The following is a 23,481-nucleotide window of genomic DNA, read 5'->3' on the forward strand; positions in this document are numbered from 1 at the left end:
ATGTGCTTTAAAAGAGAAGTAAAGAACTCTTCTAAGTAAGAGTTCTTTGTTATAATAGATTTTATTAGAAACTTTATAAACGGTGTTCGCAACGTGGTAGCCTACGATCGTGTACGTGTCGTGATGCGATGGTTGAATAATGACGCCGGGTGACATTCAATTTCGGATACAAAAGGCTCTTTATACTGTTTACCCTAATCCATTTATCCCATCCCTCCCTCCTCTCAGATTATATTGACAGCAACCTTTTAACTTTCCCCAGCTTAATTACATTAACGAGATGAGAGATCGCTCGGACAGTACATTATTAAGTGATTGAATGTTACAAAGGTCGTTTTAATTTCATTTTAAGACAATACAGCGCCCGGGAGCAATCTAGTGGTAAATCGTGCGGAATTACTCATCGGCGTTTTATCGCAAAGATGCCCATTCTCTAACATTTCAATAATATTAACATATTATGTTAAATTGTAGCAGAATTCCGTTTGCGGCTTTTTGCGAGCGGAAAAACGCGCGCGCAAGTCTAATTATAATTTTAGGACTTATTGCTATATTTACGCGGCCAAGCCGCCGAAGAAAATAAAATATGCGCGCGTTTTCCCGTTTAATTTGCCTTTAGCCCTTTGACAAACGATATTATAATATTTTGTAGAAGTAAAAATTCCAGCATTCCAGTCTAATAGTATTGTGAAAATGTGTCTGTCTGTCTGATATCTTTTCACGGCCCATCAGTTGAACCGATTTTGATGAAATTTGAAAAGATAGCTTGCATCCCGAGGATGGACATACTACACACTTTTGGTCCCGGAAATTCAAATATATCGATTTCGCTAAGTATTTTTTAGAATACCTACTACTATATACAAATATACTTTCGCTAATTATTTATTTAATAAATAATTAGCGATTTATATAATAAATAATTAGCGATCCTTTACGGCCTGGTTGCTAATGCAAATACTGTTTTTTTTAGATACATCAACATTTTTTGTATATAATAAAATAGTAAAACGTAAAATGAATATTGGAATTTTCCGCTATTTACCCCAATTCACCCGCGCGCCGTCCTCGGGGTAATATTGACAGTACCCTTTCAACTTTACGCGGCTTAATTACGTTAACGAGATCCTTCGGCCAGCGCAGTCAGCAATAATGATAAATGGTACTATTCATTTACATGATTTAATTCTCCCATTTATTAATATTGCTTATTCTTATCATATTAAAAAATTGTTTACAAAAGTCAAGAATTGACCTTTAATGGGTACAAATGGAGGGGAGTGGAGTCGAGTCTTTTGATCACAATTTAAACTTAGCATTATGAACTTTGATATGCGGTTTAAATTGGTAGATATATTAAAAACAAAAACAAGGTGGAGACATGGATGGCGGTGGTCCTGATCACCTGGTCCTGACTCCTGACCATCAGCATCTGGCTCCAGAGTGAGGAATCTCCGCATATTGTGTGCCATCAATACAATCCTTGATCAAAAAGCCAAGCGAAACCTTTTACACATGTTCGAAACTTTTCGCTATAAGAGACTAATGCCCGAAAATTAGTTTTAGGGGTCAAAATAATATTATATCCCATGCAATGGGGCAAGTGTTGAACTTTCTTATGATATTTTAATTCGTAACTAAGTAGAGAATGAAATATATAACATTTCAATGTACAAATGAGTTACGTATATATTCAATTTCGTCTACACTAACAATTCGATTTTACATACAAAATGATTTGTATTTGAAATATTCAAGTACCCGTCAAGAAATCCATTCAATACGGTCTCCAGTTCATTACATCAATTGTGAGTTGATTGTATCCGCCAGTCCTATTACTGTACGACAAATAACTCCTGATTGAAATTCACTTTTAATGGAGACTGAGAGTCCTTCAATACGACTGATGTAGCTGCATTGAATTTAGACAAATTACAGTTCTATTGATTTTCTAATATTTATTTATACACTCATCGCAAACGTATCTGATTATTTAATAGTCGGCGAGAATAGAATCTAATCTACAAGATATTTATTACATAGACGCCTTCCTTCTCACCAATTAATACCTACCTCATACCCTACCTACATACAAATATATGTAAACAATGATGTATGTAAGTACCTAAACAAGTGCTGCACCTGGATAGAGTCTAGAAGAAATCTTGGCCATCTTTTTCAGATTTTTTCGTAGCTTATTTTTAAAACTTATAAGCAATTAAAGTAAACTAAGTACATAATAATCTATTATCTTAGTTATGATTGAACGATAGTTCTATTAGATACAAATTTTCATCTCAATTATGATTTTTTTCGCATACACGGCTAAGTTTATCGTTTAATGTATTTAAAACGATATGCATGGTTTAATGAGCCACGCTGCATTTATTTTTAAAACAATCACTTTGAAGCAGAGTCTGCAAAAAAGTTGTGTATGAAAAACAAATATTATTAAACGCCGATAATTACAATTAAGCCAGCGACATTGCACCGGGAAAAATTGGTCGACGCTATATTCATTAATACGGCATTATAAAGCGTTGTGGATACTCACCGAATGTATTTTTAATCAGTATTTAAACGTTTAACTGGTCGGCTTTTATGGCGATATTGAAAGAGATTATATTTCCCGGAATGTGCCATTATTGCTATTATATATCAGGGCTCGGTTAATGCCGCTGTACGGTGCGCTCTCGCTGTAACAATATTGAAAATTTTATGAAATCATTTATATTATTGCGTCGCGTCGTTGCGCTCTTGCAGCGTTTTTGTTTTAATTCCAGGGACAAATCACGGCAATCAGCTCGAATATTTTGCAAGGAAATTTTAGAAGAGCACCATGTTAGTACCGCGGATGTGCATACCTCACCGAAAAGAAGTCTGCCCAAAAAAGAAGTATAATGATTTCACGGTTTATGTATGTGAGTTCCTTCATAATCTCTTATGTCGGGACATATAGAGATGTATGATATCGTTAGAATCCTTACATCATCCTGAGTGACACTACTTGAATATAGGTAAGTACCTATATTTGAAAACCACTCCATTATTGAAATATGGATCATGGGTAAATAAAATCTAAGGTATACTTACGTTCTTTGAATTAGTACTTCAGGCGGTTGGTTTCGTGAAAATCTGTAAGAATAATAAAATATTTTTAGAGAAATATAACAACCATATTTTTTTATACTCTATTTTAAATATAATTCAAATCCTTAATGTTTTAAAGACTTCAATCAAGTAGTAGGTATTATGCAACGAGCGACGCGAGCAACGAGGTATGTCTTGCGGCGATCCTCATTAGCGCGTATGCAAGGGAGCATTCAAGAAAAACGTGAACATAAATAGAGGGAAACGTCTCCCCTTTTATACTCATAATATTGGAGAAAATTAATTTTATGAGTCGTGTGACTGCGGGAGGGTTCGCCGATAGACACATTGAATGTTCATTCAACCCTACGGCCTTATTCGGTATGACATTCAAAACGCAACCACGTGGAGAACGCGAGTATGTTAACTTAAGCGAGTTAACGTTTGACTAAACTTTTGATTGACACGTCGACGATTGCGATCGTCGGAAGATTGTATTTATTGGTTGAAAATAAGTAAAGTCCTAAGTTTATTTAGAGTGATAACCGAAATAAGATAGAAACGCTTTGAGTACTCTATTTTATTTTTTATGAGTTGTTAACGTATTTTCTTAAAGCTAGGGATTCATAGGAAAGTGATGCTGCACTATAGATGGAGCTGTAATTTGTTGTCTGTGTGTCTCGTCTCTATGGTGCAGCATTCAAGTAAAATATTAATGTCTCATTTGTCTGACTAGAAACTAAGTGAAGTGAAATAGAAGTGGAAAGCGAAAATATGTCATGTGTATGTGTGTGTGTCTTGTTTATCCAGCACCTTCAAGTTATATCAGAGAAAAAATCGGCTCTTAATTTCATATGGCATAGTAAATACAGAATAAGCCCTCATTCATATTGGGGCAGAATTTGCTTAGAAGCATGAGTTAGGATCTAAGTTAATTTGTAAAGTTTGTGGCCACTGCCTTATTTTATAGTTCAGTTGACCAGTATATTTGACTATCCTTTGTAATAATCGTTAAGATAGAGGGTAACGTATATTAGGTTAGTAATAAATTCTGATAAATAATAAAATCGAGGATCTCAATGTAATGGATATAAAAAAAATAAAAAAAAACAGATTCAGAAAGTAACAGAATGTCATCTAAGGCATATGTGCAGGGTACTGACTCTTAACTTGTGTAGCGAGTGTAGTATTTGCAGCTCGAGCATGATCAGTGCGACAGATCTCTCTCGGGCTTTTGCAAAGCTCTGTCGATAAAAAAGACACGATAAAGCACTTTCGCATTGATATTGTGCTTGGGCTGGAGCGTACCTATTTGCTATACCTAATATTTAAAATCATAATAATATTACCATTTAAAACGTAGGTACCTATTTACATTGACATTGTATGTGGAGATATCAAGATAATATCAAGAAAACAAAAGATATCAAGATTGATGTTACAAAGTTTATTCCGTCCACAGTTGCGATTCCACTTCCCGCTAGTTTTTTTTCAAGTCTGATTAAAGTAGGTACCTAGGTAGGTTGAGAGTTAATAACGAACTTAGAAGAACCAGAGTATCTAACTGACACAGACCAGGATTTCGAAGCTAAGTGGCAATATGATCGTGGTACGTATTTCGGAGAACCGATAGATGTTGGAGATCCTAAGGTGCTGGAACGGTGATGCACCAGAAAGTCCAGCGTTCTCGGACCCTCAATGGACAGACGACATCAAAGCTGGAAGGAGCTGCTGCATCCAGGCGGCGCGTGTATGGAAGAAGTCCCTACAAGATATACTTGGTACAGCACGTCAGCAAAGGACGTCTATTGGGTGACGACCACAATGAATAAAGTGTGGCTCGGTGTTAAAAGTAACAACGAGGAGTACGAATCTGCTGCAAGGATTATCCCGGGAGTATGCAACGATTTCTACGTCGTAAAATAATTATTGTCAAGTAGTTAAAGTTCGAGGTAGAATCGGTACCAATAGTTCCAATAGGTCCTTCGGGGCTGGTATACAAGCGCACTGTCACAACTTGCAAAACCGAATAATTCATGAGGCGCGAGGGGGCGGCTTCGGAGGTGTTACTCGCCGTTTTGTAATCGACAACCTTCCACCAAAGTTCTCAACCAACACAATTTTATCACCTTTATTCCCTAAGCCTTAAAAACGAATTTGTTACTAGAGTTTCCGTGTAATGTGGTTGGTTGTAAGCACCGACTCATTGTGCTATTATTATGCAAAGACGACCACCGATCGACGAAATGTTTTCTCGCGAATGCTAAACTACATTTCGTTTTGTTAAAAGGTTATTAGAATGTAGGACTTGTAGTGCCCCAAGGTTATACGGGTGTGTTTTGGGAATAATTTTAAATGTTTTTGTGACAGGTTGTTATAGATTACATAAATCACTACCCATATTATAAATGCGAAAGTGTGTTTGTTTGTTGGTTTGTCCTTCAATAACGTCGCAATTAAAGATCTGGAGAGTGATATTGGCTACTTTTTATCCCGGAAAATCAAAGAGCTCTAGGTTTTTAAAAACTATGTGGGAAACATAATTTTTAAAAACCTAGAGCCACGCGGACGAAGTCGCAGGCAACAGCAAATGGAACTCTAAAAATAAAAAGTAAACAGAAATTCATTTTTTTGAAGTCGGTTAAATATTAGAGGAAAACGCAAAGCAAATCGAAACCTAAGTTGATTGATATACCTAATTACTTACCGATGTTTTAAATTTTCTTTATCAACAATTTCCTCTATAAGCACTGTACTTAAGTTAACGCTATGCTTAAAGTTTCGAGTTTCACAAGCTCTTTTGAATTATTAACAGCAATCTTAATATACGTCAATTAGCTCGTAATAGCTCATTAGCGGTAAAATAACAAGCTTAACTTCGCACATGATTGAAATTATGTCTCTCTTATCAATAAACATAGTGTAACTTTAGACTTAGTATGTAATTAACTAGAATAACCTAGATATTAATAAAATCTGTTATATTATTAATACAACACAGTGCCCGTTTGTTTTTTACCCGATAACGGCAAAGCCAAAAGGAAGGGTTATGATTTTAGCGGTCTATGTATTTATGTGTGTTCCACCATAGCGCCTACACTACTGAACCGATTTTAATGAATGAGGTATCAATCGATTGGTTATTATAGTCCGGATGACATAGGCTACATTTTAGTGTACCTACAAAATTACTATGGCGGCTGTTGCACCCAAAAAGTGGTGGTCTCAATATTTTTTTTTGCTATCGAATCGATTGGCGTGAAATGCAAGAGAAAATTTTGAGTTCATAAATATAAATATATACTACGAAAACAATTCGGAAACGAAAAATCGATTGAAAAGATGGGCCGTGAAAAGATAACAGACTGACACAAAGACAGATAATCATAGACACACTTTCACATTTATAATATTAGTAGGTAGATAATAGATATGAATTAACGCCCAGGCCCCAGGCGACCCCTTACCACCCACTATAACCCAATATTGAGATGATCAACGATTTGGTTCCTTTAACCTTATTGGCGCCTCCAGGTTACCCAGATTTCCAGAGATACCTATTTGAAAAAAAAACAGTAGCAAGCACCCCTGATAATATGCTACGGAAACAGGAGGCTATACTCCAGTACCCGTAGTATAAGATTTTACGTCACACCAAATTTTAATGTTGCTAGAATTCGAGAGTCGAAACACTTCTGCGTTATAGTAAACTGGATCTTAAGAGCCTTGTTTTAAAGCTCAAGTTTGTCTACACATCTACAGCCAGCGCTCCAAGCGGAAACCTTGCGAAATTAAAGTCAGTGGCATTGAATTTTTGACTTCAATTCAAGGCTCTTTAGGTCCATTTTACTTCGATGTTATTGTTTTTTTTTTTTTTTTTTTTTAAAGAATATTAGCCATGTTAAATGACTAATATTCCCCTTTCCTCTCCAATTAAGCGTCAGGCTTGTGCTAGGAGTAGGTACGACAATAGTGCAACGGGCGGGGTTTGAACCGTCGACCTTTCGGTTTTCAGTCCACTCCTCTACCGGTTGAGCTATTGAGGCTCTGAAGCCTGTGGCTCTGTGTTTCGATTCTCGAATTCTAGCAACGTTTGGTGAGACGTAAAATCTTATACTACGGGTACTGGCGTTGAAAGCATTATTATATCGCACGCGAAGGGAGCTTTATGTCTTTTATTTAAAACGAATCTAACTTGCATGTCTTAAAATTGTAAAATAGTATTTCGGAAACTGGGTGTTCATAAATTAGAAGTATAGATTTTTTTACTTCTTATTTTTTTTGGGCCTCATCTATAAAACAAAGAGAATGCCAACCCCATAGTTTATAATTTAATAAGTACATGAATTTTCAAGTTTATTGGCCTAAATGGAGTCCACTAATTACTGCGAACTAATTGTTAATGTGGCATTGAGTATCCCACTAAGCATTTCTTAAGTTCCTCCGTCTCGTAATTCAATTGTTACTTTGGTTATCTACTACTTAATATTTTTCATTACAAACCTAATTAATCTTGTTAATTTTAATGGGTTTGCAAGTCGCTATAGGTTAATTTGATTGATGGATAGTGCTATTCTAATGATAACGACTTTAACCTGCTAGATGGCACGAAAGTTGAAATGTGAATTTGGTGTAAAACAGTTTTATTAATAGGTCAGTGTGACAAGGCTCTTTTGGCGCGTGGCAAAAATCGGAACTAACGCCGCTATCTTGTGAAGTGTCACGCTGCCCCCTTATATGCGGTCTTGCTAAGTAAAAAATCTGAAATGCACTGTTTTTGTTTAATATCAGAGCCATTCCATATACGTAACGTCACGATTATCCTGATAATATATACCTACAGCAAAAAAAATAATAAAAAAAAATGTGTCTGCATCTTATAGCTATACACTAGGTAAATATAGTATTTGAGCAGGTAAATATGATACGTTGCACGTCCATGACCTATAAATTATAATATAAATTTTCTCATTCAGTTAAAATTAGATAAAACTTACTCGATTTTCGACATTTTTAATATTATATTCCGTAAAATTGAGGAGATTTTATTTGCTGGCAGCCTTTGTTCTACAACTACGCCCCCCTGTCAATGTCATTCAAGTGCAAAAAGAGCCTTTTCGTACTGTAGATCATGTCCACAACAAGTCCACAACTTTGTGTGTGGGGATATAGGTTTTTTAAAAATCCCACGTTAGATTTTGCGAGCTAATAAGATGCCTATATATTAATTCAGGATAGCTATCTCCATTTTATGAGCCAAATTGGTCCAGTCATTGTGGTGTGAAGGAGTGACATCCAAACTTTCACATATATAACTAAATGATGCCCGCGGCTTTGTACGCGTGGATATATGGGTATTAAAATTCCGCGGGAACTCTTCCCGTGATAGAAAATAGCCTATGCCAAATGCAGATTAGTAAATCCCACTTTTTTAAAATAGGAAGAAATATTAGCCTTGTTAATTATGACTAATATTCCCCTTTCCCCTCCAACTAAGCGAAAAGCTTGTGCTAGGAGTAGATACGACCATAGTGTAACGGGTGGGGTTTGAACCGACAACCTTTCGGAATTCGGTCCACTCCTTCACCGTTGAGCTACTGGGCTTAATAAATTATTATTAATGAAAAGGCGTAAACACATGGTGTAAATTAAAGTAAAGGTTTAACAATACAACTTTTTTATCTTAGGTAGCTACGTATTTCTCAAAGCAAGATAAGTAGCATGTGATGCTTATGGCATTACTCAATAAGGTCGATTTATCAATGTACAGAAAAATGTACACTCATATAATTAAACATAATCAATTTAAGATAAAGCTTACATCATTTTAAAGTAAAAAGGTAAGTAATCATCTTTTTCTTTGTGATTTTTTGTGCGGTCTCACCTGATAGCAATATAGATTATAATCGTGGGATGATCGAGGATGGGGCAGTGATTGTTGCTCACCATAATTAATTATGAAAATCAAACACCCATGACGTGGCCAGTGTTTTTATTTAGCGATGACTCAAATAATCTTAAAACTTGATTCTAGGCTTAGAAAAAACGGAGATTGAAACATGTGATCCTAATACTAAGTTTGTAGGTGTTCTATGTGTAGGTATACAATAATTATGTTAAATGTTTTTCGAATATGTGGAAGCAACATTTATTATGTTGTTTAGTACTTATGTGTATTTTATTATGCTCTAAGCTTGCTCGTCAGCATAATAGTATATACCCAGTGGCGTGCACAGGGTTTAAAGCCAGGGTAGGCACTAGTTAAGTAAGAGTCTGTTTACTGGCAGGTCATTATGAAAAATATGCATTGGGCTATTTAACTGGGGTAAGCAGTGCATTTATGCCTCTATGACCTGCACGCCACTGTATATACCTATTATATAAAATATCTTTATCTTATCCTTGTGTTATTAATATTAAGTTATAATGCTCAGTTAGTCATAAGTAATCAAAATGGCGTGAATATAACGTGTGAAGTTATGCATTAGTGATTAAATATCCACATTTTATTACCGATGTCGTTTATTTTAAATGGATTTCCATGTAAATTAGATTGAGCCGCAACTAATATCGGTGGCCGGACATAAGATTTATCTTATGCATGTTGTAAAAATGTAATTTATGAGTTTTTAACAAAAACCAATCGATACTGTTTGTTTACTTTTAAACAATGTGAAAGAAGATCATGAATAAAATCGGACTTAAAAATAAATCCGTGATGTTTTAAGTCTGCCAACAAATCTTACCTAACAAATTCTTTGACTAAGCCAAAAATAATGAAATCATAGGTGGAATTTATTTATATTAGTAGATACTAGTAGTCCCTATCCAGAAATATTAAGTACCTACCGACCAGAACCGAACAACTACACTACTGATAATATATGACGAAGTTAGCTTTTAGTACCTATTCTAATTTCTAATTTCTAATAAAAAAGCTTTGATAGCCTAGTGGTTAGGACGTCCGCTTTCTAATCGGAGGTCGGGGGTTCAATCCCGAGCACGCACCTCTAACTTTTCTGAGTAATGTGCGTTTTAAGAAATTACCTAAAATATATCACTTGCTTTAACGGTGAAGGACAATATCGTGAGGAAACCTGCATGCCTGAGAGTAGTATAAAACTGACTGACAGATCTACTAACGCGTAGCTCAAGCTACTGGACGGATCGGGCTGAAATTTGGAATGCAGATAGCTATTATGACGTAGACATCCGCTAAGAAATAATTTTGAAAAGTCAATCCCTAAGGGGGTAAAATAGGGGTTTTAAATTTGTGTATTCCACGCGGACGAAGTCGCGTGCATCAACCAGTAATATTATAAAAATTAAATAGTTAAACAAAGTAGAGTGCTCACACGTCAAACTTTCATATGAAATATCTAGCACCGAACCGCCTTCTTCTATTAAGGCGAAGGTCTTTTCAACTAGTCCCATTAATTACCTTTAGAATTGTTATTGGGAACTAAATGGTCGTCTACGCCTTTCTATTCAATTCCAATCATTTTAATAGCTTCTAATATGCTAGTAGGTAAGTGATAAAAGTTATTTACAAATAATAAGATTCGGAAATAAGAGGTTACGTAATAGCAAACTAATAATAATAGTCTAGTTATGCAAGATTAAGCCAAATTGGGAAATATCAATGAGTCTAAATATTTCTAATCGCAGAAAAAATCGCGCAATTTCTGAACCGATTGCGATAAACGAAACTTTCTCAGTTTTAATGCCTCAATAGCTCAACTGAAGAGTGGACTGAAAACCGAAAGGTCGACGACGACGGTTCAAACCCCGCCCGTTGCTACTATAATTGTCGTACCTACTCCTAGCACAAGCCTGACGCTTAGATGAAGAGGAAAAGGGAATATTAGTGATTTAACATGGCTAATATTCTTAAAAAAAATGAATATCGTGGTCCTTTTCATCAACCGATACTACCGATACCGATACTAGTCGCACCGGTGTCGCTGCTGCCCGACACCGGCCTGTGCCATTTTTTAACTTAAAAACTTTAACTTAAAAATAAACTTTGATTATGTTGTCGATAAATGGCATTCAAATGAAGAAATAAGATCCCAGAAGAAGGTATGTACCTAATAAGTGTAAGCGAAAAATGGATGAATACCCGTGGCTCTACCGCGGTTTTTTGACAGCTACAATGTCACGATCGCAATCATCTCTGATTGGTTAATGCTCGCTCACTATTGGCCACAATGCATTGTTGCAACAAGAATCGCACAAATTCAGCCAATCAGAAAAATTGAGATTGTAATAATGATTGATGCAGGTTTTAGACAATCGCCCTACAGGTATCTAGATGATGTCGATAAAATATCTTGTGACGTTGGGTGCGAACACAAACTAATAAAAGACATATACCTAATACCTATCAGTGCAAACAATTCCTCAATTCATAATTAATTGAGTAATTCCCGTTTTAAAAGTAAACAGTAAATACAGCACACAAAGCTATCGTCCAAGCTAAACATCTATTCACTCTTCTAAGAACTCCAATGACCAAGTCAATTTGAGATTTTTTGTCTTACAAATAGTGAACAAACGAGCAAGCGGCATGAAGATTTGCAGCACTAGAGCAACCACCAACGAGTTGCAAGCTTTTCAGGAATCTGTTGAGCTACGACCAGGTCAAAATCTAGTGGGAACACAGCTGAAAGGAGTGAGGTTGCTATAAGTAAATACCTATAAGTATTAAATCAAAGTGCAGTATTAGATTTTATGTAGAGCTGCATATAATATCTTTCAAATGAAGAAATAAGATCCCAGAAGAAGGTATGTACCTAACCAACCAATAAAATATGTAGCCAACAAGTCAAACTATGTGCTTTAAAAGAGAAGTAAAGAACTCTTCTAAGTAAGAGTTCTTTGTTATAATAGATTTTATTAGAAACTTTATAAACGGTGTTCGCAACGTGGTAGCCTACGATCGTGTACGTGTCGTGATGCGATGGTTGAATAATGACGCCGGGTGACATTCAATTTCGGATACAAAAGGCTCTTTATACTGTTTACCCTAATCCATTTATCCCATCCCTCCCTCCTCTCAGATTATATTGACAGCAACCTTTTAACTTTCCCCAGCTTAATTACATTAACGAGATGAGAGATCGCTCGGACAGTACATTATTAAGTGATTGAATGTTACAAAGGTCGTTTTAATTTCATTTTAAGACAATACAGCGCCCGGGAGCAATCTAGTGGTAAATCGTGCGGAATTACTCATCGGCGTTTTATCGCAAAGATGCCCATTCTCTAACATTTCAATAATATTAACATATTATGTTAAATTGTAGCAGAATTCCGTTTGCGGCTTTTTGCGAGCGGAAAAACGCGCGCGCAAGTCTAATTATAATTTTAGGACTTATTGCTATATTTACGCGGCCAAGCCGCCGAAGAAAATAAAATATGCGCGCGTTTTCCCGTTTAATTTGCCTTTAGCCCTTTGACAAACGATATTATAATATTTTGTAGAAGTAAAAATTCCAGCATTCCAGTCTAATAGTATTGTGAAAATGTGTCTGTCTGTCTGATATCTTTTCACGGCCCATCAGTTGAACCGATTTTGATGAAATTTGAAAAGATAGCTTGCATCCCGAGGATGGACATACTACACACTTTTGGTCCCGGAAATTCAAATATATCGATTTCGCTAAGTATTTTTTAGAATACCTACTACTATATACAAATATACTTTCGCTAATTATTTATTTAATAAATAATTAGCGATTTATATAATAAATAATTAGCGATCCTTTACGGCCTGGTTGCTAATGCAAATACTGTTTTTTTAGATACATCAACATTTTTTGTATATAATAAAATAGTAAAACGTAAAATGAATATTGGAATTTTCCGCTATTTACCCCAATTCACCCGCGCGCCGTCCTCGGGGTAATATTGACAGTACCCTTTCAACTTTACGCGGCTTAATTACGTTAACGAGATCCTTCGGCCAGCGCAGTCAGCAATAATGATAAATGGTACTATTCATTTACATGATTTAATTCTCCCATTTATTAATATTGCTTATTCTTATCATATTAAAAAATTGTTTACAAAAGTCAAGAATTGACCTTTAATGGGTACAAATGGAGGGGAGTGGAGTCGAGTCTTTTTGATCACAATTTAAACTTAGCATTATGAACTTTGATATGCGGTTTAAATTGGTAGATATATTAAAAACAAAAACAAGGTGGAGACATGGATGGCGGTGGTCCTGATCACCTGGTCCTGACTCCTGACCATCAGCATCTGGCTCCAGAGTGAGGAATCTCCGCATATTGTGTGCCATCAATACAATCCTTGATCAAAAAGCCAAGCGAAACCTTTTACACATGTTCGAAACTTTTCGCTATAAGAGACTAATGCCCGAAAATTAGTTTTAGGGGTCAAAATAATATTATATCCCATGCAATGGGGCAAGTGTTGAACTTTCTTATGATATTTTAATTCGTAACTAAGTAGAGAATGAAATATATAACATTTCAATGTACAAATGAGTTACGTATATATTCAATTTCGTCTACACTAACAATTCGATTTTACATACAAAATGATTTGTATTTGAAATATTCAAGTACCCGTCAAGAAATCCATTCAATACGGTCTCCAGTTCATTACATCAATTGTGAGTTGATTGTATCCGCCAGTCCTATTACTGTACGACAAATAACTCCTGATTGAAATTCACTTTTAATGGAGACTGAGAGTCCTTCAATACGACTGATGTAGCTGCATTGAATTTAGACAAATTACAGTTCTATTGATTTTCTAATATTTATTTATACACTCATCGCAAACGTATCTGATTATTTAATAGTCGGCGAGAATAGAATCTAATCTACAAGATATTTATTACATAGACGCCTTCCTTCTCACCAATTAATACCTACCTCATACCCTACCTACATACAAATATATGTAAACAATGATGTATGTAAGTACCTAAACAAGTGCTGCACCTGGATAGAGTCTAGAAGAAATCTTGGCCATCTTTTTCAGATTTTTTCGTAGCTTATTTTTAAAACTTATAAGCAATTAAAGTAAACTAAGTACATAATAATCTATTATCTTAGTTATGATTGAACGATAGTTCTATTAGATACAAATTTTCATCTCAATTATGATTTTTTTCGCATACACGGCTAAGTTTATCGTTTAATGTATTTAAAACGATATGCATGGTTTAATGAGCCACGCTGCATTTATTTTTAAAACAATCACTTTGAAGCAGAGTCTGCAAAAAAGTTGTGTATGAAAAACAAATATTATTAAACGCCGATAATTACAATTAAGCCAGCGACATTGCACCGGGAAAAATTGGTCGACGCTATATTCATTAATACGGCATTATAAAGCGTTGTGGATACTCACCGAATGTATTTTTAATCAGTATTTAAACGTTTAACTGGTCGGCTTTTATGGCGATATTGAAAGAGATTATATTTCCCGGAATGTGCCATTATTGCTATTATATATCAGGGCTCGGTTAATGCCGCTGTACGGTGCGCTCTCGCTGTAACAATATTGAAAATTTTATGAAATCATTTATATTATTGCGTCGCGTCGTTGCGCTCTTGCAGCGTTTTTGTTTTAATTCCAGGGACAAATCACGGCAATCAGCTCGAATATTTTGCAAGGAAATTTTAGAAGAGCACCATGTTAGTACCGCGGATGTGCATACCTCACCGAAAAGAAGTCTGCCCAAAAAAGAAGTATAATGATTTCACGGTTTATGTATGTGAGTTCCTTCATAATCTCTTATGTCGGGACATATAGAGATGTATGATATCGTTAGAATCCTTACATCATCCTGAGTGACACTACTTGAATATAGGTAAGTACCTATATTTGAAAACCACTCCATTATTGAAATATGGATCATGGGTAAATAAATCTAAGGTATACTTACGTTCTTTGAATTAGTACTTCAGGCGGTTGGTTTCGTGAAAATCTGTAAGAATAATAAAATATTTTTAGAGAAATATAACAACCATATTTTTTTATACTCTATTTTAAATATAATTCAAATCCTTAATGTTTTAAAGACTTCAATCAAGTAGTAGGTATTATGCAACGAGCGACGCGAGCAACGAGGTATGTCTTGCGGCGATCCTCATTAGCGCGTATGCAAGGGAGCATTCAAGAAAAACGTGAACATAAATAGAGGGAAACGTCTCCCCTTTTATACTCATAATATTGGAGAAAATTAATTTTATGAGTCGTGTGACTGCGGGAGGGTTCGCCGATAGACACATTGAATGTTCATTCAACCCTACGGCCTTATTCGGTATGACATTCAAAACGCAACCACGTGGAGAACGCGAGTATGTTAACTTAAGCGAGTTAACGTTTGACTAAACTTTTGATTGACACGTCGACGATTGCGATCGTCGGAAGATTGTATTTATTGGTTGAAAATAAGTAAAGTCCTAAGTTTATTTAGAGTGATAACCGAAATAAGATAGAAACGCTTTGAGTACTCTATTTTATTTTTTATGAGTTGTTAACGTATTTTCTTAAAGCTAGGGATTCATAGGAAAGTGATGCTGCACTATAGATGGAGCTGTAATTTGTTGTCTGTGTGTCTCGTCTCTATGGTGCAGCATTCAAGTAAAATATTAATGTCTCATTTGTCTGACTAGAAACTAAGTGAAGTGAAATAGAAGTGGAAAGCGAAAATATGTCATGTGTATGTGTGTGTGTCTTGTTTATCCAGCACCTTCAAGTTATATCAGAGAAAAAATCGGCTCTTAATTTCATATGGCATAGTAAATACAGAATAAGCCCTCATTCATATTGGGGCAGAATTTGCTTAGAAGCATGAGTTAGGATCTAAGTTAATTTGTAAAGTTTGTGGCCACTGCCTTATTTTATAGTTCAGTTGACCAGTATATTTGACTATCCTTTGTAATAATCGTTAAGATAGAGGGTAACGTATATTAGGTTAGTAATAAATTCTGATAAATAATAAAATCGAGGATCTCAATGTAATGGATATAAAAAAAATAAAAAAAACAGATTCAGAAAGTAACAGAATGTCATCTAAGGCATATGTGCAGGGTACTGACTCTTAACTTGTGTAGCGAGTGTAGTATTTGCAGCTCGAGCATGATCAGTGCGACAGATCTCTCTCGGGCTTTTGCAAAGCTCTGTCGATAAAAAAGACACGATAAAGCACTTTCGCATTGATATTGTGCTTGGGCTGGAGCGTACCTATTTGCTATACCTAATATTTAAAATCATAATAATATTACCATTTAAAACGTAGGTACCTATTTACATTGACATTGTATGTGGAGATATCAAGATAATATCAAGAAAACAAAAGATATCAAGATTGATGTTACAAAGTTATTCCGTCCACAGTTGCGATTCCACTTCCCGCTAGTTTTTTTTTCAAGTCTGATTAAAGTAGGTACCTAGGTAGGTTGAGAGTTAATAACGAACTTAGAAGAACCAGAGTATCTAACTGACACAGACCAGGATTTCGAAGCTAAGTGGCAATATGATCGTGGTACGTATTTCGGAGAACCGATAGATGTTGGAGATCCTAAGGTGCTGGAACGGTGATGCACCAGAAAGTCCAGCGTTCTCGGACCCTCAATGGACAGACGACATCAAAGCTGGAAGGAGCTGCTGCATCCAGGCGGCGCGTGTATGGAAGAAGTCCCTACAAGATATACTTGGTACAGCACGTCAGCAAAGGACGTCTATTGGGTGACGACCACAATGAATAAAGTGTGGCTCGGTGTTAAAAGTAACAACGAGGAGTACGAATCTGCTGCAAGGATTATCCCGGGAGTATGCAACGATTTCTACGTCGTAAAATAATTATTGTCAAGTAGTTAAAGTTCGAGGTAGAATCGGTACCAATAGTTCCAATAGGTCCTTCGGGGCTGGTATACAAGCGCACTGTCACAACTTGCAAAACCGAATAATTCATGAGGCGCGAGGGGGCGGCTTCGGAGGTGTTACTCGCCGTTTTGTAATCGACAACCTTCCACCAAAGTTCTCAACCAACACAATTTTATCACCTTTATTCCCTAAGCCTTAAAAACGAATTTGTTACTAGAGTTTCCGTGTAATGTGGTTGGTTGTAAGCACCGACTCATTGTGCTATTATTATGCAAAGACGACCACCGATCGACGAAATGTTTTCTCGCGAATGCTAAACTACATTTCGTTTTGTTAAAAGGTTATTAGAATGTAGGACTTGTAGTGCCCCAAGGTTATACGGGTGTGTTTTGGGAATAATTTTAAATGTTTTTGTGACAGGTTGTTATAGATTACATAAATCACTACCCATATTATAAATGCGAAAGTGTGTTTGTTTGTTGGTTTGTCCTTCAATAACGTCGCAATTAAAGATCTGGAGAGTGATATTGGCTACTTTTTATCCCGGAAAATCAAAGAGCTCTAGGTTTTTAAAAACTATGTGGGAAACATAATTTTTAAAAACCTAGAGCCACGCGGACGAAGTCGCAGGCAACAGCAAATGGAACTCTAAAAATAAAAAGTAAACAGAAATTCATTTTTTTGAAGTCGGTTAAATATTAGAGGAAAACGCAAAGCAAATCGAAACCTAAGTTGATTGATATACCTAATTACTTACCGATGTTTTAAATTTTCTTTATCAACAATTTCCTCTATAAGCACTGTACTTAAGTTAACGCTATGCTTAAAGTTTCGAGTTTCACAAGCTCTTTTGAATTATTAACAGCAATCTTAATATACGTCAATTAGCTCGTAATAGCTCATTAGCGGTAAAATAACAAGCTTAACTTCGCACATGATTGAAATTATGTCTCTCTTATCAATAAACATAGTGTAACTTTAGACTTAGTATGTAATTAACTAGAATAACCTAGATATTAATAAAATCTGTTATATTATTAATACAACACAGTGCCCGTTTGTTTTTTACCCGATAACGGCAAAGCCAAAAGGAAGGGTTATGATTTTAGCGGTCTATGTATTTATGTGTGTTCCACCATAGCGCCTACACTACTGAACCGATTTTAATGAATGAGGTATCAATCGATTGGTTATTATAGTCCGGATGACATAGGCTACATTTTAGTGTACCTACAAAATTACTATGGCGGCTGTTGCACCCAAAAAGTGGTGGTCTCAATATTTTTTTTTTGCTATCGAATCGATTGGCGTGAAATGCAAGAGAAAATTTTGAGTTCATAAATATAAATATATACTACGAAAACAATTCGGAAACGAAAAATCGATTGAAAAGATGGGCCGTGAAAAGATAACAGACTGACACAAAGACAGATAATCATAGACACACTTTCACATTTATAATATTAGTAGGTAGATAATAGATATGAATTAACGCCCAGGCCCCAGGCGACCCCTTACCACCCACTATAACCCAATATTGAGATGATCAACGATTTGGTTCCTTTAACCTTATTGGCGCCTCCAGGTTACCCAGATTTCCAGAGATACCTATTTGAAAAAAAAACAGTAGCAAGCACCCCTGATAATATGCTACGGAAACAGGAGGCTATACTCCAGTACCCGTAGTATAAGATTTTACGTCACACCAAATTTTAATGTTGCTAGAATTCGAGAGTCGAAACACTTCTGCGTTATAGTAAACTGGATCTTAAGAGCCTTGTTTTAAAGCTCAAGTTTGTCTACACATCTACAGCCAGCGCTCCAAGCGGAAACCTTGCGAAATTAAAGTCAGTGGCATTGAATTTTTGACTTCAATTCAAGGCTCTTTAGGTCCATTTTACTTCGATGTTCGGTGTAAAACAGTTTTATTAATAGGTCAGTGTGACAAGGCTCTTTTGGCGCGTGGCAAAAATCGGAACTAACGCCGCTATCTTGTGAAGTGTCACGCTGCCCCCTTATATGCGGTCTTGCTAAGTAAAAAATCTGAAATGCACTGTTTTTGTTTAATATCAGAGCCATTCCATATACGTAACGTCACGATTATCCTGATAATATATACCTACAGCAAAAAAAAATAATAAAAAAAAATGTGTCTGCATCTTATAGCTATACACTAGGTAAATATAGTATTTGAGCAGGTAAATATGATACGTTGCACGTCCATGACCTATAAATTATAATATAAATTTTCTCATTCAGTTAAAATTAGATAAAACTTACTCGATTTTCGACATTTTTAATATTATATTCCGTAAAATTGAGGAGATTTTATTTGCTGGCAGCCTTTGTTCTACAACTACGCCCCCCTGTCAATGTCATTCAAGTGCAAAAAGAGCCTTTTCGTACTGTAGATCATGTCCACAACAAGTCCACAACTTTGTGTGTGGGGATATAGGTTTTTTAAAAATCCCACGTTAGATTTTGCGAGCTAATAAGATGCCTATATATTAATTCAGGATAGCTATCTCCATTTTATGAGCCAAATTGGTCCAGTCATTGTGGTGTGAAGGAGTGACATCCAAACTTTCACATATATAACTAAATGATGCCCGCGGCTTTGTACGCGTGGATATATGGGTATTAAAATTCCGCGGGAACTCTTCCCGTGATAGAAAATAGCCTATGCCAAATGCAGATTAGTAAATCCCACTTTTTTAAAATAGGAAGAAATATTAGCCTTGTTAATTATGACTAATATTCCCCTTTCCCCTCCAACTAAGCGAAAAGCTTGTGCTAGGAGTAGATACGACCATAGTGTAACGGGTGGGGTTTGAACCGACAACCTTTCGGAATTCGGTCCACTCCTTCACCGTTGAGCTACTGGGCTTAATAAATTATTATTAATGAAAAGGCGTAAACACATGGTGTAAATTAAAGTAAAGGTTTAACAATACAACTTTTTTATCTTAGGTAGCTACGTATTTCTCAAAGCAAGATAAGTAGCATGTGATGCTTATGGCATTACTCAATAAGGTCGATTTATCAATGTACAGAAAAATGTACACTCATATAATTAAACATAATCAATTTAAGATAAAGCTTACATCATTTTAAAGTAAAAAGGTAAGTAATCATCTTTTTCTTTGTGATTTTTTGTGCGGTCTCACCTGATAGCAATATAGATTATAATCGTGGGATGATCGAGGATGGGGCAGTGATTGTTGCTCACCATAATTAATTATGAAAATCAAACACCCATGACGTGGCCAGTGTTTTTATTTAGCGATGACTCAAATAATCTTAAAACTTGATTCTAGGCTTAGAAAAAACGGAGATTGAAACATGTGATCCTAATACTAAGTTTGTAGGTGTTCTATGTGTAGGTATACAATAATTATGTTAAATGTTTTTCGAATATGTGGAAGCAACATTTATTATGTTGTTTAGTACTTATGTGTATTTTATTATGCTCTAAGCTTGCTCGTCAGCATAATAGTATATACCCAGTGGCGTGCACAGGGTTTAAAGCCAGGGTAGGCACTAGTTAAGTAAGAGTCTGTTTACTGGCAGGTCATTATGAAAAATATGCATTGGGCTATTTAACTGGGGTAAGCAGTGCATTTATGCCTCTATGACCTGCACGCCACTGTATATACCTATTATATAAAATATCTTTATCTTATCCTTGTGTTATTAATATTAAGTTATAATGCTCAGTTAGTCATAAGTAATCAAAATGGCGTGAATATAACGTGTGAAGTTATGCATTAGTGATTAAATATCCACATTTTATTACCGATGTCGTTTATTTTAAATGGATTTCCATGTAAATTAGATTGAGCCGCAACTAATATCGGTGGCCGGACATAAGATTTATCTTATGCATGTTGTAAAAATGTAATTTATGAGTTTTTAACAAAAACCAATCGATACTGTTTGTTTACTTTTAAACAATGTGAAAGAAGATCATGAATAAAATCGGACTTAAAAATAAATCCGTGATGTTTTAAGTCTGCCAACAAATCTTACCTAACAAATTCTTTGACTAAGCCAAAAATAATGAAATCATAGGTGGAATTTATTTATATTAGTAGATACTAGTAGTCCCTATCCAGAAATATTAAGTACCTACCGACCAGAACCGAACAACTACACTACTGATAATATATGACGAAGTTAGCTTTTAGTACCTATTCTAATTTCTAATTTCTAATAAAAAAGCTTTGATAGCCTAGTGGTTAGGACGTCCGCTTTCTAATCGGAGGTCGGGGGTTCAATCCCGAGCACGCACCTCTAACTTTTCTGAGTAATGTGCGTTTTAAGAAATTACCTAAAATATATCACTTGCTTTAACGGTGAAGGACAATATCGTGAGGAAACCTGCATGCCTGAGAGTAGTATAAAACTGACTGACAGATCTACTAACGCGTAGCTCAAGCTACTGGACGGATCGGGCTGAAATTTGGAATGCAGATAGCTATTATGACGTAGACATCCGCTAAGAAATAATTTTGAAAAGTCAATCCCTAAGGGGGTAAAATAGGGGTTTTAAATTTGTGTATTCCACGCGGACGAAGTCGCGTGCATCAACCAGTAATATTATAAAAATTAAATAGTTAAACAAAGTAGAGTGCTCACACGTCAAACTTTCATATGAAATATCTAGCACCGAACCGCCTTCTTCTATTAAGGCGAAGGTCTTTTCAACTAGTCCCATTAATTACCTTTAGAATTGTTATTGGGAACTAAATGGTCGTCTACGCCTTTCTATTCAATTCCAATCATTTTAATAGCTTCTAATATGCTAGTAGGTAAGTGATAAAAGTTATTTACAAATAATAAGATTCGGAAATAAGAGGTTACGTAATAGCAAACTAATAATAATAGTCTAGTTATGCAAGATTAAGCCAAATTGGGAAATATCAATGAGTCTAAATATTTCTAATCGCAGAAAAAATCGCGCAATTTCTGAACCGATTGCGATAAACGAAACTTTCTCAGTTTTAATGCCTCAATAGCTCAACTGAAGAGTGGACTGAAAACCGAAAGGTCGACGACGACGGTTCAAACCCCGCCCGTTGCTACTATAATTGTCGTACCTACTCCTAGCACAAGCCTGACGCTTAGATGAAGAGGAAAAGGGAATATTAGTGATTTAACATGGCTAATATTCTTAAAAAAAATGAATATCGTGGTCCTTTTCATCAACCGATACTACCGATACCGATACTAGTCGCACCGGTGTCGCTGCTGCCCGACACCGGCCTGTGCCATTTATCCAGTCTAGCCAGCTCGAATTGTTATACCGCCATTTTTCGGTCGCCAGAGCCTCGTCAGTAGTCCAGCAGGGGGCACCGCGTGCAGGTGAGGATGACTGTAAGAGCGCTGGGTAGAGGTGCGCTCCCTTACCCCCCCTCCCGCCATCGACATTTTATAATATTAGGTATCTAACTAACATCAACTATAAAAAAAAAAAAGCCAAGTCGTGAGAAGACAATTACGCCTGTCTCTAAGTATAGGTAAACACATAATAGATCTTTGGGTAATGTGATTGTTGAAGTGAGTTGTTTAATACCAATCACATGGCAGAGCCTTCACCTAGCCAGCTATCAAGGTTATGCCACAGGTCAAGCGGTAACTTAGACCTGTTTAATATGAAGGCTCTTTAGACAGAAGGTTCTATATGTTTTCTGGTGCAGCTGTGAGACCAACCGATATGCTGCGTCTACGACTGGATTGGATAGGTAGGGACTACTAGTTTTGAGAACTCGCTTGAATTCAGCGAAGTGTAACTTTATCATCATCATCAACCAATAGACATCCACTGCTGGACATAGGTTTCTTGTAGGCTGGACATATGTCATTACTGGCAACACGCACTGTTCAAAGACTTCGGTCTTGAAGCACTGAGGAAGTTTAACTTCAGCTGCAGCTAATTAGTAATTAAGTAACTACTCGATACGACAGATGGAAATCTATCTATCTACGACTCCGGAATCTCAGGTTTGTATTTTGATTAGTGAGAAAGTTTCAGTTTCTATGTCGGTTTAGATCTGGTCTATTTTGATTTCAGTTTAGACCAAAAAATCGTGATAGTCTTTTTTTTACAAAAAATGTACCTACATGTAAAAACTTCGACGTACATTATAAAAGATAACCCGGAAGCTGATCTCAGGTTGGATTGTTATGGTGTATTTGTTTATATAAAAACAAATGTAGAACATTCTATTAAAATGTAACCTATTGGTCATTGCCACTCTTAAAAATGTTTGCAATGTCATGGTCACTACGAACGAGCTTATCTTATCTTGCATGTATCTAATTGACATATTGTATTCAATTGTCATTCGGGGTCAAAGTTTTATAGAAACACTTTGGCGGTTTTGTCTATGATCTTACGCATATGTTTATTTCCCCTCATTACGTAGATGAGTGGTATTTTTCTAGCTTACGTTATTCCAGGTCATTTCTACCATAGTCAGGCAAATTCGGAAAATAGCTTGCATCTGCTTTCTTCCT

The 23,481-nt window shown here is 36.0% G+C and overlaps 1 protein-coding gene across 4 annotated transcripts in view; it reads right to left on the minus strand.

The window, feature by feature from the left end:
- LOC117983276 (uncharacterized) overlaps positions 1 to 23,481 on the minus strand; it is a 170,392-nt gene that overhangs the window by 71,795 nt on the left and 75,116 nt on the right. For 2 of the 4 annotated variants that reach the window (XM_034969770.2, XM_069499097.1), the window contains exon 3: positions 3,094 to 3,135. The exons of 1 other annotated variant lie outside the window; for it this stretch is intronic. The gene's annotated coding sequence lies outside the window, so the exon portion shown is untranslated. Of the gene's footprint in view, positions 1 to 3,093; positions 3,136 to 15,016; positions 15,059 to 23,481 lie in introns of all 4 variants that reach the window. One more of the 4 variants, XM_069499098.1, reaches the window with a different exon arrangement.

Source organism: Maniola hyperantus, chromosome 6, assembly GCF_902806685.2.
Source record: "Maniola hyperantus chromosome 6, iAphHyp1.2, whole genome shotgun sequence".
Taxonomy (NCBI): domain Eukaryota; kingdom Metazoa; phylum Arthropoda; class Insecta; order Lepidoptera; family Nymphalidae; genus Maniola; species Maniola hyperantus.